This window comes from Zingiber officinale, chromosome 4B (assembly GCF_018446385.1).
Source record: "Zingiber officinale cultivar Zhangliang chromosome 4B, Zo_v1.1, whole genome shotgun sequence".
Lineage (NCBI taxonomy): Eukaryota > Viridiplantae > Streptophyta > Magnoliopsida > Zingiberales > Zingiberaceae > Zingiber > Zingiber officinale.
The window spans coordinates 135,933,550-135,939,549 of record NC_055993.1 but is presented as its reverse complement, the minus strand read 5'-3'; positions in this window follow the sequence as shown (position 1 = coordinate 135,939,549).

Below are 6,000 nucleotides of genomic sequence, written 5' to 3'. Positions count from 1 at the left end.
CCTTGGGGGGTTCGGGACCAAGTAAATCCTGCGAGTATTATTTTTCTCGTACTTTATTTTATATTCCGCCACTACTAACGACTTTGATAAAAAGAACGGACAAAATTGAAAAAAACGACAAGTCGAGATTCACCACCCTCTCTCGACCACACCTATCCTACATATCATCAACATATAATGATAAAATGACATACTTTCTTTTTTCCCTTTTCAGGAAAATACAATGATCTTCATTGATCATCTCAAAAATCATAAGATAAAATGACATAGTTAAATCTTATGGTCCATTATCTTAACGCTTGCTTTAGCCTATATATTGACTTTTTAAATCTACATACTTTTTCCTCTTGGCCTTCAGCAATGAAATTTTTTGGTTGAACCATATAGATTCCCTCGTCAAGCTCACCGTTAAGGAAAATAGTTTTTACATCCATTTGATGTAATTCCAAGACATAATGTACCAAAAAGGTCAAAATAACTCATATTGATACCAATTTCACTATGGAAGAAAATGTCTCTTCAAAGTTAAAACCCTCCATTTGGGTATATCCTTTTGTAATTAAATAAACTTTGTATCTGTTAATTGATCTATCAACTTTCCTCTTTATTTTGAGAATCCACTTATTCCCAATAGTCGTTCGGCCTAGAGGAAGATCGACTAAGTCCCAAACATGATTTGAATCATAGACTCCATTTCTTCAACCATTGCAACTTTCCACTTTTCTCTAACTCAACATTCCAATGCTTTCTCAATGGATTGAGGTTCGTTATCATTAACTGGAAGTGTTATCAATGCCTCATTCTCAATATCAAATCTCTTCTTAGGTTTGATTTTATAAACACTTCTTCATAAGTTGGGTTGTTGAAAAGTCAACTCATAACTTGACATATCACTCTCACTTGGTTAAGTAGACTTAGACATCCTTTTGACACCTCTCTTGTTAATATCTCATCCTCCTTAAATAAAGGAATATTTTTATCAACATTACCTCTGGTTGGGAACTCTGTTTCGAGAAAAGTCACATATCTTGAATATATTTCGGAGATGGTTTCATCTTGTTGCTCACCTATGAAAACATAACCTTTGGAGATTTTATGATATTTAATAAAGATACATTTCTTACCCCTAGGTCTTAGTTTTCCATACTTGTGAGAACTATTATGAACATAAGCAACTGACTCCTAGGGTCTCAGATTACTTAAATATGATTTTCTGTCTGTCCAACGTTCATATGGGATAGATGGAACTGATTTTGAAGGCACTTTCTTAAGTATATAGGCTGCAATTAATAATGTATCTCTCTAATAAGAGATAGGAAAATTAGCCTATGTCATCGTAGACCTGACCATTTCAAAAAGAGTTCTATTTCTTCTTTCAGTTAGCCCATTTTACTGTGGAGTTCTAGGGATTGTTAGTTGTCTATTAATCCCTTTATCATTACATAGTATCTTAAACATATCAAATAAATATTTCCCTCCACGATTAGTGCGTAAAGTCTTAACTTTACATTCTGTTTGATTCTCAACTTTGTTTATATAACGAATGAAGTAATCCAATGCTTTAGATTTATGAGAAATCAAATACACATGACCGAAATAAGAGAAATCTATTGGGGTTGGAAGGTCAGAGCCCAAGAGCAAAGCCATGAGGGCCTAGACCCAAAGTGGACAATATCATATCATTGTGAAGATATCTAAATTCTTTTCGATCCAACAAAATCATCAATAAATGTAATGAAATAGGAAGCTCCATGTTTAGCCTTCACATTCATTGGACTACAAATATTCGAATAAATTAATTGTAATGGTGATTCAGTTCTAATAACCCTACCAAATGTTTTCCTAGTTTCTTTTTCAGCAAGACAATGCTCACATATAGACAAGTTAATCTTAGCTTGAGTGTCCAATGTTAAATTTTGAGGGATATCCTAAGACAATTGCCTTCCAATTTTTACTAAATATAGATTCACTATTTGAGTACATATTATATGTTTGATTGTCTTAAACTCATTTACTAAATGTCCACAATATAATTCATAGCATGAGAGAAATTGTGACTGGATTACAACTACTAATTATCTCTATATGTACAATTATGAGCATAATAGAATTTCTCTAGTCGTCGAATTGATGTATTCAGACATCATCAATTCTATAAGAGTAGAACAAATTATACTCCTTGGTTCGCCAAGCAACTGTTTTCTCATGGCTGGATACAATAGGATGTCGAGAGTTAAACGTGGATACTAGTTATGGTAACTAGTTCATTAGAGTGACTCGTTGTAAAACTTCATATGGTTATATATATATATATATATATATATATAGAGATCGAGTGCAAGTTTCCTTCGACTTAAGGTATACAAGTCATCTTGGTCATGGAGACTTATACTTTAACATCTTAAGTAAGCATCTCATTGAGGTATGGACCCGGGATGAGGGATGATTGCTTATAAATTGAAGTGTCCGAAGGTGTTTGGATAGCCCACAGAAGATTCACCACTCCTAGCGAGGAGATGCACCCGTGGTAGTTTTGATGTGATCAACCAAGTCAGGTTATTGTTGGGGTTGCAAGGTTGCAAACATAGTCTTATATTGAAAACACATGGAAAAGATCATGGATTTATAAGAGAAAGATATCTCCATTGACATGAGACCTTTTGGGTAGAGCCCAAGAGCAAAACCATGAGGGCTTAGGCCCAAAGTGGACAATATCATGTCATTGTGGAGATATCTAAATTCTTTTCGATCCTACAATTGGTATCAGAGCGAGGTTGCTCTTCGACGGATCAACACCCGTGGGAGCACGAGCTAGAGATGGATCTCTATGGAGAAGAGGACACGAGGCAAGTCCTAGTAGGTCGGGTGGACCGAGGGGCAGGAAGTCCTAGTTGCGGCTAGGCAAGGAAGTCATAGTAGGTCGGGTGGACCGAGGGGCAGGAAGACCTGGTGGGTCAAGGATCGGACGTGGGAAGTCTGTGATCCTTTGTTTGAGGGGGGATTGTTGGGGTTGCAAGGTTGCAAACATAGTCCCACATTGGAAACACATGGGAAAGATCATGGGTTTATAAGAGAAAATATATCTCCATTGACATGAGGCCTTTTGGGTAGAGCCCAAGAGCAAAATCATGAGGGTTTAGGCACAAAATGGACAATTTCATATCATTGTGGAGATATTTAAATTGACCAAAATCACCTAGGCGATTAGATCAACAGAAGAGCGAAAGGAGGCTGGAAACACTGCTGGAGGCGCCTTCAAAGGGAATTAAAGACGCCTCCGCGCCTCACTGTGGAGGGCACCTTCCATGAATGGAAGGCGCCTTCGTACTGTTCATCGAAGGCGCCTTCCAGCCTTATGGAAGGTGCCTTCAACCAGGTAGATTTTATCGTTGGTAGTGGATAAACTCTTATCCACTGGTGCCTTACTGGAGGCACCTTCCAGCCCTATGGAAGGCGCCTTCTAACCCAAGATAAGATTTTCTGAGGTTATAAAATGGCTCCTGGACCTAGGAAATATAACACAACACTTGTGATTGATCCATCTTGAGTTCTGAGTTGTAATTGAGGTGTCACTCATGATCATTCTATAATTAAGTAGTTAATTATGGACGACCAAGATAAACCAAGAACCTATTAGTTCACACGCACTGACGAGTCTCTAAAAGACATAAAATAAGTTAAAGAATAGGATTCTTAGATCAAGATATAAATGTAATTGGTTAGACCATACATAAGACAAATATGGAAATGTTTATCATAATGGAAGCGCAAATGGAGTACATCTCTTATGGTAGAGTTGAACCATATTTTGTTTAATCACGAGTCATGAACCAACTTGGTTTAGTTGTGAACTAAACCAAGGGGTCAATGAGCAAATTTTTGGTTAAGAGATAATTGGTTGGATTTGTGCTTTCTAATCCAACTCATTAAAAAGGATTATATATAAATGTAATTAAAAAGAATTAGACAGAAGTTTCATTATTTGGTTAATTGGAATTTTAGAAACCTGATCCTCCTCTCCCTCTCCCCTCCCTTTGTCGCCACCCACACCAAGGAGAAATACTTCTCCATATTGCCATGACTACCAAGCAAGGAAGAGACATCTTCCTTGTTTGCTTCTTCTTGCTCTTGATCTTTCTTCTTCTCTCATGGCTAGTAACTTTTGAATGAGAGGCTTGTACTCAAAGAGTTGTCTTGAGGAGCTCTGTATTGATACAAATAGATACGAGGTTCGATAACGTCGCTACGGTTGATGTCCTTCTCGTTATAGGTCATTCGTAAGGTATACATAGCATGAAGTGTGTGTATCCATAAAATTTTAATTATGAGATCATGTTTGGCATGTTGTATCCTTGTATGCGTGTGGTGTGTGTGATATAATAATTAGGAATTATTATTGTTTTATTTTCCGCTGCGCATGTTTATGAAACGTGTTCTAGCACGCACACACATCAGGCATATTTCAATACCCAATAAACCCTCTCTAGCCAACCGATTCATACATTCTTGTCCTGTGTCCTAATCTAGCATGTCAAACCTCATCAGTTATATTTGCATCATTAGTTAGAGCAATGTTTAAAAAATAACTTTTAATATCATAATTGACATTTGTTTCTACATCAAGAACCATAAAACTATTTGTTAAAAAATCATATCCGATTAACACAGAGTTAATCTTAAGTTCAACACATCGGCTATACAATATCCTAAATCAAGAAGACACGTAACGGAAACAAGATTATATTCCATCGAATTTCAGGAGTATACAGGATATCATGTAGAAACAAAACACTAACACCACGGAGGTTGAGTTTGCAAGTGTCTACTCCTTTGACTTTAACTCTTGTATTATTTCCTACATAGATCCATTTGTTGCCAGCTGGTACTCGACGGTACTCTACAAATGTAACTCACTCCTGAGCTATATAATCCATAAAGGATAAGAATCAACTAACAATACTGAGCTAGAAACAAAATACTCAAGAAAAGAATACACATTCGGATTTACCTTTTTCGGCTCAGTGTACTCCCGAACGAAGTGACCCTTCTTGCCGCAATTAAAGCAAGTCAACTTGCTTAAGACAACAGGAATCACCTTATTCAGCCACACAACAGTCCAGTCAATCAAACTCTCGTCTCATTCAACTAGATTTAAAGGGGAGACTAGTGATACAAAAGATAATCAGAGGCTGCCACGTGGTTAAAGGAAAGTCAATGTCCTGCTAAAGTAGTGGTCAAAGTTAATAGAAAGCCGATCTCCGACTTTAGACCACTGCCGACTTTGTGTGGTCTCCTGCTCTAGACCGCCCCAACTCTGTATTGTCTCTGGGCTCCAGACTGCCCCTGACTCTGTGTTGTCTTCAGACTTATGACCACCGTCGACTTCATGTTGTCTCTGGCTTCGTACCGCTCCAAACTCCAAGTTCCCCATAGCTGAATAGATATACCTGACTTCCGGCGAGTGGGACATTGAACCATTGCTTATTGAAAATATTTACAACGTTACCGTTTTTCTCTAAAGAATGTGTGAAACACAGCCGTTTATCCCAAAAGAGGTGGATAACTTAGTCATTTATTTTAGAAAGCGTGGGTAATATAAACACGGATCTCGAAACACGTGGAGAACATGAAAGCACAACCGCAACTCTATAAAAGGTTGTCTGCTCTTGTGGGTGTAGAAAGAGGGAACCATCTTGAGTTGGAAGAATATATAGGACCCTTAGCGACCGGCTAAAGGGGGTGAATAGCCCTATAAAAATAACACGAACCTTCCTCGAATGTTATAGCTTAATTAAACTAACACTTGCATAAATTAAATAAGAAAGTAGAAAGTAGAGGCACAACGAGATTTACTTATTTACAACCGGAGAGGTTGTTAATTCAAGGAAGTTGAAGCTCACTATCAAAGTCTCCTTTAGGCGGAGAAGCCTCTTACCGCAGTTAAAGCACTCAAAATACAAAGCTAGACAAAGGAAATTATTTACAAGTGATCTATCTAAG